Source organism: Dermacentor albipictus, chromosome 6, assembly GCF_038994185.2.
Source record: "Dermacentor albipictus isolate Rhodes 1998 colony chromosome 6, USDA_Dalb.pri_finalv2, whole genome shotgun sequence".
In the NCBI taxonomy this organism is placed as follows: Eukaryota; Metazoa; Arthropoda; class Arachnida; order Ixodida; family Ixodidae; genus Dermacentor; species Dermacentor albipictus.
In genome coordinates, this window is record NC_091826.1 from 42366732 (window position 1) to 42378881 (window position 12150).

A 12150-nucleotide genomic window follows, 5' to 3' on the forward strand; every position below is an offset into this window, starting at 1 on the left:
ACGTGGCCCTCATTCTGTCACGCCTGTCCTAATAGGGTGCGCTCAATGAGCGGCGCATTATTGGGCCATTTAGTTAATCACGGCGGGAGCAGAACATCGCTGAGACGACCCCATGTATGAATCGACCGGTACTTCCGTACCACTACCGCGCGCAGTACTTAGTAGTGCAGCGCGGAAGCTTCGCTGGCACTTTTGCTGATGGCCATTAACTGAAAGTCGATAAATGTCTGGCTTTGGTAGAGGGAATTCCCATGTCGAACGGGGTATACGGAAAGCCCGTTTGCTTCTACTCCTGCTGCCGGTACTGAGGTAGCAGGAATTTTCAGGATCCCGGAAATGCGGATTTGCACGGCGCCTTGTGTTATTGCTTTCTCCACGCTAAAGACGGTACAAATTTCTAAATGCGAACTTTTTTTTTTTTCAGATCTCTAAGGTAACCAAATATCTACGTCATAATGCCCATCGTATGATCCCACTATAGGCGTTTGAATATTACCTGCCAGACCCAAAGCTTACGGGAAGCGAAGTGACATTTACGGAGGCGAACCAACATTATAACTGCACAGAGAGCTGTCGTGTTACAGCGGATACATACAAACAAAGGGATGCCTCGCATTCGAGCTAAGTACGTATTTTGCCGCTGCAAATTCTAGTAACTTTGCTGCTATACCTATTCTAACCTATAACAATCTGGGCTAACCATCGCCTTACGCGAAAACAACGAATTACATTAGAAAATGGTAAAATGTGTGCCTTTTAAAACTTCCTGGTGTTTACAGCGCCACTTCTAGATGGGACACGAGACGAAAAGACGACATCACAGCGCTCGTGGTGTCGCCTTCTCGTCTCATGTCCCGTCTAGATTTTGCGCTGTTAACACCAGAATGGAAAACCAACAAGCCCAAGCTGCTATTCTAGAGAAATACTTTTAAGACTTATCGTGTTTTGGACTGTATGGTCCTTCCTGTAGATGTCCTTTGTTCAGCTCACTGCAGTTGCGTTTCTAGTGCAGTGGAACATGTTGCTGGCACCCATCTTAGTGCTCATGCTTTCTGTGTAATTTGTTGTGTGTGTTCCCTCTTCCTTTTCTATTTTTACCTGCTTTCGCTTTCCTTTATTTTTTTTCTCGCATCTTCAACCTCGATGTCGCTTGGTGTCCTGTTTAGAACAGAATTGCTAACCCGCTTATCCTTCACTCTGCGCGGCGTTTATGTATGCTGAAATGATGATATTAATAATGATAATAATTTACTTATCTCTGTATCTATAATGTTCTACCCGGCAAAACGTTTAATTTATCGCCAGCCGCTTTTCTCAGTGCTACGCACCTTGCTGCCCACTGCGTGCTCACCCTCATTTTATGCCGGCGCTTCTGCTTTGGTCTTCCTACTAACGTCACAATTTGTCACAGTGGCAACTTGCTCGTGTTTAGGACACGGAATAAAGTATTGTTGCGCGGGTAACGATGCTTACTCTAAGATTTAGCCAATCTTCGCGTCTTTTTCAACATCTCAATGTGCGTCGAATTACTCGAAGGTTCATGGAACGCTGGGCCACCGAGTAATAGTATCCGTGTAGGGTCAACTAGAAACAGAGTCACTGAAGTGGAGAGATTGCACAAGTAGTCAAGCAAACATCTGCTGAACTCGACTTGAATAACTAGCAAAGGTCTCCCGTGATCAATTGTGGACTATGTCGCCGCTGAGTGATTGAGATGCCGACGGTCCTGTCAAGAAAATAACTACTAAAAGGGAGCAAATTTCCCAACTTGTCAGATAGAACAACGGCAGGCCACTGTTTCCATAGTGGTAGTCTAAACTACAAACGGGCATGTTACTTAGCCCATTGCATTTATCTTTGTATTATTCGCATACACTCGCCTCCGTAATAAACCATTGCACATGCGGTATTTATATTACGCAAAAGTGCATAAGCCACTGAGTAAATGTTATTTTTCTGCATTCTATAAATCTACATAAATCGTCTTTGAATTTATGCAAATAGCATTTCTCTTATCTGCTAACATATTTTTTTTTTGGCCCGTGCTTTTTTTTTTGCCCTGCTATCGAAAGCGCAATTTCCTCGTCAACTTTGATTCACCTTTTTACATCCCTTTCATTGCATTACAAAGGAAACATAAACTCCATTTGATTCAGTTAAATATCTTATGTTTTCGGCCATGGCTGCATCAGTAGATTAACATGTGAATCCTTACAGGCTGCATCGAGCAATCGGTTGCGCAGGCGACACTATAAAAGCAGGCCGGAGTGTGCCAAAATTTGTTGCAGCGTTCACACAAGCAACTTTATGATTCGGGAATCCGACTGGAAGCTGACCAAGAGTACATGCGTGGCGGCCTGGAATATGGGCAACATTCTTATTATAATGTTTTTTTTTCTCGTAGGTCTGGACCGCCACGAAAAATGTAGACGTCCGTACTTCGTACAACAATGTTCACTCTAGCCCCAGTCGTAAAGAGTAGAGCACTCGGGCTCTTGCGCCAAATCGTTATTTCACGCCGGCTAATATTACCACGGGCAGGCAATGACAGACGGGTGCAGACGATGCCACTAGAGGCATAGGCGCACAAGCATGAGTGATGCGCACCTATATCCTGTTCGCATATATATATTCTTGTCATCTGCGCTGTTCACCGTGTTGACAAAAATGAAGCATACAGTTTAAGATTCACTATAGTTATAAGTACCTGAGCATGAATAGCGTAACATACCATTATCATTGAAAAGGACGGTATATAATCAGTGCATTTTTACCGGTGCTGACATAGCGGGCTGGAGACTTGGAGACTGACAAAGAAGCTTGAGAAGAAGTTAAGGAGCGCGCAAAGAGCGATTTAACGAAGATTGCTAGGCATAACGTTAAGAGACAGAAAGAGAGTGGTTTGAATCAGAGAGCAAACGGGTATAGGCGACATTCTGATTGACATTAAAAGAAAAAAATGGCGCTGGGCAGGCATATAATGCGCATATTAGATAACCGCTGGACCATTAGGCTATAGAATGGGCACCAAAAGAATAATAATATTTGGGGTTTTACGTGCCAAAACCACTTTCTGATTATGAGGCACGCCGTAGTGGAGGACTCCGGAAATTTAGACCACCTGGGGTTCTTTAACGTGCACCTAAATCTAAGCACACGGGTGTTTTCGCATTTCGCCCCCATCGAAATGCGGCCGCCGTGGCCGGGATTCGATCCCGCGACCTCGTGCTCAGCAGCCCAACACCATAGCCACTGAGCAACCACGGCGGGTGCACCAAAAGAATGGAAGCGCAGTAGAGGAAGGCAGAATATAAGGTGGTGAGACGAAATTGCGAAATTTGCGGGTGGTATTTGGAATCGGTTGGCGCAGGACAGGACGGTAATTGGAGATCGTAGGCAGAGGCCTTCGTCCTGCACTGGACATAAATTAGGATGGTGAAGATCGTGAATATTGCAATAAAATAGTGTGTAATTACATATTTGGCAGCCTTAGTGGCATTGCAGTTGCTTGTACGCGGCAAATATAAAAACAAAATAATTTGCAGATTGACAGGAGTCGCGCGAGAGGAGGAAAGACTCGAAAATAGAAGCCGCGAAAAGAATTTAATTTCTTTTTTTTTTTTCAGAAATGCAGCTAAAGAAGCGTCGATACATTGACTACATTTCCTCTTTCACGCCAATTCCCATCTCAACTCATACATACGAAGAAGGGTGGCAACATGCCCATGATGGAAAATTCAATAATTCTCGCTTTTCGGTGACCACTGCTATTGCCGAGTTAGGAGCCGTGCATCCGGGTCTTTAGGGCTCGAATGGAGTGGCCGAGTGTTGTGCACACACGGGCCGACGCACTCGGCAAGCTATTCGATGATTGGCCGTCGAGCTCGTCGTTTTTCGCGCTGAAGCGACGGAGGGGAAAGTAAACGTGCGACGCGGCGTTATACGGTGGCGTGTCCAAATATAAATCTCGCCATCGCTGAAGCGGTGCAACATCCGGAAAAGAAGGAATCGATACGTTAAAACTGCGCAAATAAAACGCACAAAGTGTATCGCAAGACGCGTCTGCTTGTGAAGCTCGTGCTCGGGGCGCTTGTATCGATAACGAGCGTCTTGTTTGCTGCGCGCTGAAAATGAGAATCGTGCTTGTCTCGTTTGCGAGTTATCTGACGCTATAGCACTTCCCCGATTTATTTATTTATTTATTTATTTATTTATTTATTTATTTATTTACTTGGTAGCTGATGTTGCTTGTCAGCCGAAAGAAGCTTCAGCAATTGCGCTGACTTTACGTTGCCTTCTCTGCCCAGTTGCAATTTGGTACGGAAAGATTCCCGCTGAAAAAAATTTGACGATCCTTGCAAGCATGGTATCCAACAGCGAATGACGGTTCGTTATGTTGTTTCACTCACAAAGAGTGGCTCTGATGACCCTGCTGAGTCACGTGCTTACACACTACTGCCACAGACGAAGGCATTGTCTTATGGTACGCCCACACTAGCGACAAAAACGCGCGCGACACGCCGCACGCGGCAAGCGCCCGCGCGGCAGACGCGTGCGGGCAAGTCCACAGTCGCGTTTTGCGGCACGCGGCAGCGGCCCCTGGAGTCCCGCGTTGTCTCGTTCCATTCGATACTTCTCGCGACAACGCGCTCTTCGTTCTGCCCATTTCGTCCTCCATCGGAAGTGTCTGTGTTTTTTTGCGCCACTGCCGGCCACGCTCAGGCATGCCGGATACGGACGAGGAGCTACTGGTGAACACTATAATACTTGTTTGTTCTTTACTTGTGCGACGCCGACGTGCCAGACAGCGGACGAGAAAGTTTTGAGTGCGGTACAGGGACACTGAGGGCCAGGCGCGCACTCTGCTTCCCCACCTTCACCAATTACTCACCTGTCATGCCAAACTGCTGTCCATAATGTGCCAGCGGTTGGCGCGCAGCTCCTTGTCCGACGCTCGATTTATCATAGAGGTACGCATATCCGCGAACGGTTTCCAAAAACGCCTCCATTGCGAGGCGAATTCTTCGTCGACGCCTCAGTGGCGGTGTGGTAAGGCTTAACGAAAACAGCCCCCTTGACTGGAAATGGCCTCTGAGATTTTACGGCGCGCGTGTCACTGTTCAGTCTCAGAGCCCATAGATTATGATTCTTTGCTTATGCGACAGGTGGCGCCACAACATCGCGGCTCGTAAAGCGGCTCGCTTCTGATTGGTGGACGTTTCGCGTCTGCCGCGAAAAATGGGTCTCGCACCCATTCGCGCGTTTGCCGCGCGTTGCTGCCGCTTTTCGTGAATCTTGCCGCGCGCGACAGCACCGCTCGCCGCGCGCGTTGTGTCGCGCGCGTTTTTGTCGCTAGTGTGGACGTACCATTACACATTACCAGCGTTCGCTACAAGCGTCTCAGACGCACACAAGTGCGTCTTGCTACGTACGTCATCTACATTTCCTGCCAATGCAATGTTTTCTCCTTATCTCTCTCTCTCTCAAGGCGCGTCAAGTGTGTGCGCCGTTGCTAAGCAAAGCGCGTCAGATACCAGAATTTATAAGCGGTTTTATGGTGTTAAATTTTAGGGATACACGTAGATGCACTGCGGAAACACTTCCGTTGGTGATAATCTCAAGGGCATCACCCTCTTTGCCTCGATTATTATTTTCGGATATCGATATATACAGAGTGCAGTGTAAATGACAGCTACATGTGCAGATCAATCTTCCGGCAAAACGAATGGCTGATTCGCGCTCTAGCTTCGCACAAAGCTGACAATTATCAAGGCATGTGATATAATATCATATATCCTTGTAATCCCTGCCCGCTTTGTCCGCAAACAGTCATAAGTACGCGTTGTCAACGAAGATGTGCCTCGAAAACAATTATCTCCATTTCACTGCAACAAAGCGGTGGCGCCATCTGTTATCGTTAGGGTAAATCCTGGTCCGCCGTGTTTTTCCGTCACAGCCGAACATAGCAACACCGTTTTGTTTTTGCGACATGCAGGGTTTTTTAACGCGATAGCGTTAAGGAGCTCGTGTCGCAGAAAAGCCGGTGTCGTCGGCGTCGGGTGTCGGCGTTTGCGGCGTTGACCGTGAGCGATAAATCACGGCAGGAGCTTCAGAAATAAAAAGCAACTTCCAAGAATGGCCCGGTGGGAATCGAACCAGGGTCTCCGGAGTGTGAGACGGAGACGCTACCACTCAGCCACGAGTTCGATGCTTCCAAGCGGTGCAAACGCGCCTCTAGTGAATGCGGTGTTGCCTTCGAAACGAGCCGTGGAAAGTTATAATGCGGTGTATATCGGTAATTATGAACATGTAACGTACAGAAGTCGCAATTACACGAGTTGCGAAGTGAATTTCCGCTGCATTTCTTCTGCGCTTTCCGCACACGCAGAGCCATCTTGCGGCAAACACAGAAGACTCCCTCCTCTCAATGTACGGCGCTGCCCCGACAGGAGGCGCGCCGCGCCCGCATTTTTTTTTGCTCTTTGTTTAGTTACGCCGGTGACGACGCACAGTGTTGATTTATTCTGGAGCAAATCACGCAGGTAATGCTAACAAACCTCGTATTAAATTGTGCGCACCGCGTAACGGTTTCCACTGCACGGAGTATGACCACGAACAAGCCATCGCTTTAGTATGAAGTGTCACGCTTAATTGGTGTTCTTATTTACATGAGAGACAGCGTAATGCTCTGGTGGCAGCTAAACCGTTGCACAGATTTGCTAACCTACAAACTCTTCTGAGCCCCGCTATACATCTTGCAATACCAGCGAGGGCTCCATGGGAATACCCCTAACGCCCTCTCGGATCTTAATCCTCTGCAGCACCTCTCAAGCCCAGCGTACTTAGTTTTGTACGATGCCGGTAACGTTGTGAAGGCAAGAGAGACTTTTTCAACTCCTCTCACACGCAAGCAAAAAGTAGTGCGTTACACATGAAAGAGCGTTACAGGCAGGTGTCATGAAATTTAGCGCAACATGGCTCCTAATTATATATATATATATATATATATATATATATATATATATATTTATATATATATATATATATATATATATATATATATATATATATATATATATATATATATATATCACAAAATATGGCATAATTACTGAAAGAAACGCATCACGGCTTTGAGCTTATCCATCGCCTAATGAGAGGAGTGACACGCTTGTTCAACCAGTGGCCACAGCGCACCGCTTCCTCCCGCGACCAAAGCATAGCACGTCACTTACTGCAAGCGCAAAGGTGCACAAGTAATGCGTGATTTGACGTAACCCTGCGTCCACAGGTTGTAGTTGTAGTGTACGAAGTAGTTGTTCTGTATAAGGTGCCATAGATAAAAAACAACTGCACTGCGAATTGTGCGGAGTGATAAACTTGTATGACGGCACTATTACCTGCCGATATGAGAGCACAGCAGGTAACGCTAATATAGGGGTAGTGGCAGCTCGGGCGCAATTTCATGAATGTCGGACCTTGAAAATGGTCCGGGTCATTGCGCGCCCGTTTGTTAGAGGTTTCTTTTACCCGACCTATCCCCGTTAAAGATGTTTCAACTAGCTTAGATTTGCACGACATTTTTGAACCCAATGTAATTTCGGCAGTGCTTATCGGATATATGCGTTCTGATTTATTATGCTCGCAGATATGGCGCATACAAGCTATAGCTGCCGTAACTGTGCCTAGGCACAATAACGGCCGACTTTGGTAACAACCCCGCAAATACAAATACAGGCAGCAATGCGCGCTACCTAAAGGCTATAGACCTGCACCGCGAGTAGCATGAACAGCGGGCTCTCAAACGACGAGAACCACCGTTTAAGTCCCGAGTTCGTCAGCGGAGTCACTGAACGGCTGGTCGAACTAACCTATTAAGCGCAACTTTCGTGTCTAAGCCTAGCCACGGTTTCAACTACAACGAAACGGGTGGGCCAAGCAATGTGCGCGACATCATAATATAGCCTGCCGAACCAGAAGCGTGAACGGCGAGGCTCAGAGAACATGAAGTACGGCTTTCGTAGCAGCGAGTGGTGGTTTACAACTACAACCGTGCCGAAAGTTATTTAGTGTGAAAAAGGGTACGGACGCTCGCGCTTCTAACCAAATCGTCCGAAAAAATACCAGTGACTTCTGATGAACGGCCACTTCCCTCACAATGGCACGGGTCCCTCGCATTTTCAAAGTTTGCCCGGCCGATGCTCTGCAGCCAAATCTTTCGGTGATTCGCGTTGCTTCTTGCGGATGCAATAACGAAAAGTCTTTTACCCTGGCCTCCTCCGTTGTTGTACCCATAAGCACAACATAGGCTATAGGCGACGCCGAAATACGTAAACCGCGCCAGCGCTAGCGAAACGCTGCCCGCCAAAACTCCACCGCCAGAAACCAACCGAAGCGCGATTTCGAAACCCGGGAATGGTGCCGGCGTCTGCCTCGAACCAAAAAAGCGCGCGCTGGCACGTGACCACGGCGCTACGACCAATAGCAGGGTCGACTCTCCAGAGGCCTGACAGGCGAGAGAGAAAGCGGCAAAGTTCAGAGGAAGTTGATACTTTTTTAGTCAGGAGTTTTAGCGCTGTCATCTGTTCATCGTTGGTATGCGGAAGCTGCTTCGGCCGATACGACATACGTAAACAAAGGGCTCCATGAGCGGAAGTCTGTCTGGGGCGGCTGCTGTGAATCGCCCTCATGCGTCACCCACGCCCTGGCCCTCGCCATCTGGAGATTAGCGAGGCGGACGTGCGGCACGTTTCCAACGTAGCGCACGAGGTGTATCGCGAAACCCGATACGCGTATAGAGCGGCGCTCAAATTTCGCGTTACGGAGTATCGCAATTGTCGGTGATATTTTTCGGCTTTCAAAATGCGCATTCTCCCAAAATATGACCTCCAATATCGCGTTTGTGCCCTTTAAGAGCTTTGCTTTGGAGATATTGAGCTAATAGGTTTTTGTTGCTACCGAGGCGGTTCGCGAAGACTATTTAGGTTTTCTCGGTGACAGGCATTGTCGAAGCATTTGACAGACGCGTACAAAGTTTACCAGAGTGGCTCCAGTGGTCATGAGAGATAACGCGTAGGCTTGAGCGTGCACGATTTGGCTCCAACGGCACCGTGCCTCACAGATAAGCGTTCCATAGACGCTGCAGGCGCAATAGCCCGATGTTCGAACCTTACGCATGCTTCTCTTGTGTTGACACAGCTTGCAGTCGAGTACCTCTACAACAAACACGTCAGGAACGACATGACTTTTCTAAGGAAGGAATAACTCTGCGTCCGCTCTTGCGTAAGCTCTGCGATGCGCAAACTTTACAACCAAGTGAACTGTATAAGGAAGGAATAACAAAGGGAAAATCTGTAAAATCTGACATCCACCCGTTCGTAGCAAGTGCTACAAAGGCAGCCCGTACGCGTTCCTCGAAAGAAAGGCCTCGGATTCGAAGAACAATTCGTCCTGGTCTGGAACTCGAACTCGGGACCCCTGCTTTTCCGGACGGCGCAGGGATTTCGGAGGTCCCAGGCACATCGTTTATAGAAGCGTTCGCCTGTATTCTACTTTGACGTGACTGGCACGTACGTACACGTCCTCAATATCACGAGCTAGAACGCTTGTGTGCGCGCTAACTTCTATTGGGCTAATGGAAATCATTACGTTCTTCCATGCCTCACTAGCGGGAGCCCAGTTAGCTTGTCGTATTCTCGCTTCGTGGTAGCTAACGCATTGGGACGTTGCGTTAAACTGCACCCCCCGTCCCTCTTCGGGTTTGGCACTCATTCCCCAGTCCTTTCCTCGGAGCTGAACGCTACCAACTCTGCGAGATATTACACCGCCTTCGGTTTGGCCCCACGTTGTGCGGTTTCTTTCTGGGTTAAAAAAAAAAGAAAGGTACTTATGTCGTCGACATGGGTTAGCGTCAAACGTATGCTGTTTGTTTTACACAAGCCCGTTGGTCCAGCTGGTAATTCTTCGGAGAAACCCAAATGGAGCTGGACCGCCAGCTAGCTATAGCTGCAAAGATGTTCGCCCAATGAGTCGTATCTGTAGAATTTTCTACTTTGTGGGCTCTTGCCTATCCAAAAATTGTACCGCCACGTGGCGACCACAGCCACTCAGGCAGACTGAAAGGACAGCTGGAAAAGAGCTTGTTTTTGCATTTCCGCGTAACAGAATAATGTTTTCTCATACAAGTTTGTATATAGTATATTGTATATTCGAAATACAATCCGAAGCTATCATGTCTGCAGCTTGTCTGTAAATTGTACTGGATGAATTTTAATTGCTTAGGCATTTCTATGCCTACCCAGCCTACCCAACGAGAAATATCTCCGTCCGTCACGCGAGACGAATGCAATGGCTCATACCCACGTAAGGCAGAGGCTACAAGCGCTCAGCAAAAATGAAGCGAACGGTGCTACATTCATTAAAATAACCTATACAACACACAGAGCAGCATACATTGCAATAACGAATGAGCTCAAAACCAGCATCCCTACCATTAGTAAAACATTGCATACCCCTATCAGCAATCGTAGTGGTGTTTTTGCAATAGCCTCACTGAACATCTAGGTTTATAAGAATAGATATGAGTTGATAAAGGTTGGATCACGTTCGGTAAGGTTGATAACGACCGATGAGGGTTGATAAGGGCTAAATCTAGTCGAATAAAGTTTCATAACGTTGATAATGATACCGAGCTGCGTTGAGATGAGTAAGTAGGATGTGTAGCGCATACTAAGGCAACTCCCAGAGAAATTTTCGCGCGCATTCTTTCTGGCGCAATTTACCTTGAAAAAATTCAGTTGGGTCAATCAGGCGCTTGTGCTTGGCGGAGGGCCTAGAAGAACGAGGATGTATGCTGCATTTCCACACACGTGGGTGCGATCGTGAAGTACATCGCTTGTGATGGTGGCGCTTGTCTAACGTCGGCAACAGCTTCACTGTATATATCCACATACACAGGGTGGAATGGAGGGGGATTTTTCAATCAAACGCCTTCTTTTGAACAGAAGCCTGGCCCTGAATACTTTCTCGGCGCTTTATTTCGTAATATAGCAGATTTCCGTGCGCAGTTGCTATTGGTCAATAGCTGACTTCATTTGAGAAGGGTGTTTGGATCAGTGCGCTTGTTCCTACTGTTACTCTGTATATTTATTGGCGCAATGTAATAAACAGGCATAAGTAAGCGAACATCTGCTCTCAAGTTTCGATAAGAATTGCGTACTTCTGGAAGAAGCCGACTGTCGTCTGCTAACGGTCAGGCGTGGCCGCCCGTCTAGGAATCGTGTATCACGTGGCCTCGCACCACGCGAAACTTGAGGTGATACCACACGCGCGCTTGCCAGAGCGCGCTCGCTTCTGGCCGGTACTGGTTAGGTGCCTTGGCAGACTTCGATTGTAATTGAGCGCGATAGCACTTAAAATATTTTTATTGAGTGTGATAGCACTTCAAAATGAGCAAGTTGGATGTGCCTCTTATACTTCTTAAACCTTCGGTCAAGCTGGTGCCGGACAAAGCCGGTCCACGGCCATACGGTAACACGGCCATACTGGATCATATGAGCGCGAGCGCGCACTCAAGCCCCGTCGTGCACAGAGAAAACGTTGCGCATGCGCACTGCAATTTCATATAGCTGCAGTCTGCTAAGCAGAGTAAATACCATGGCTGCCGCATGGTGCCGCGAAGTGTCCGTTGGCTGAAAGTCCTGCGGCTCGATGGGGAGAGACAATCGCGTTTAGCGGCGTTTAGCGCGTCGTAGGCGCCGAAAGCGGACGTCGTGGCGCCTACATGAATATCCAAAATTAAATTTGAACTGCGCGCCATGGGGACGTTCTTTAGGGCCGAGCACTGTATACATGCCCCCACTCGGTCGTAGGCTTAGCAGAGCAAGGCATTTAAGGAGGAATGAGAGCTCGGTGAATGGGATCATGCGCCGTCTTTGATTGCCAATAACTCCGCTTGTTTTGAACTCATAGAAGTACTTCCCATGGCAAAGTATTTCTAAAATAGTCTATTTTATCTTCAAATTTATTTCTCGATTCCGATAAGAAAGTCCCAGTTTCGCCCGCAAATTAGTGGGCAGCTATACGAAATAAGTATAGTAGTTTTATCGGCCCTATAAAGTTATAAACATAGGTGTACTATCTAAATTAATA

General features: G+C 47.5%; 1 protein-coding gene across 1 annotated transcript in view; it reads right to left on the reverse strand.

Moving 5' to 3' along the window:
- The window catches only part of LOC135920724 (adhesion G protein-coupled receptor E2-like), a 240841-nt gene that overhangs the window by 38450 nt on the left and 190241 nt on the right, over window positions 1-12150 (reverse strand). The gene's annotated exons all lie outside the window — the stretch shown is intronic.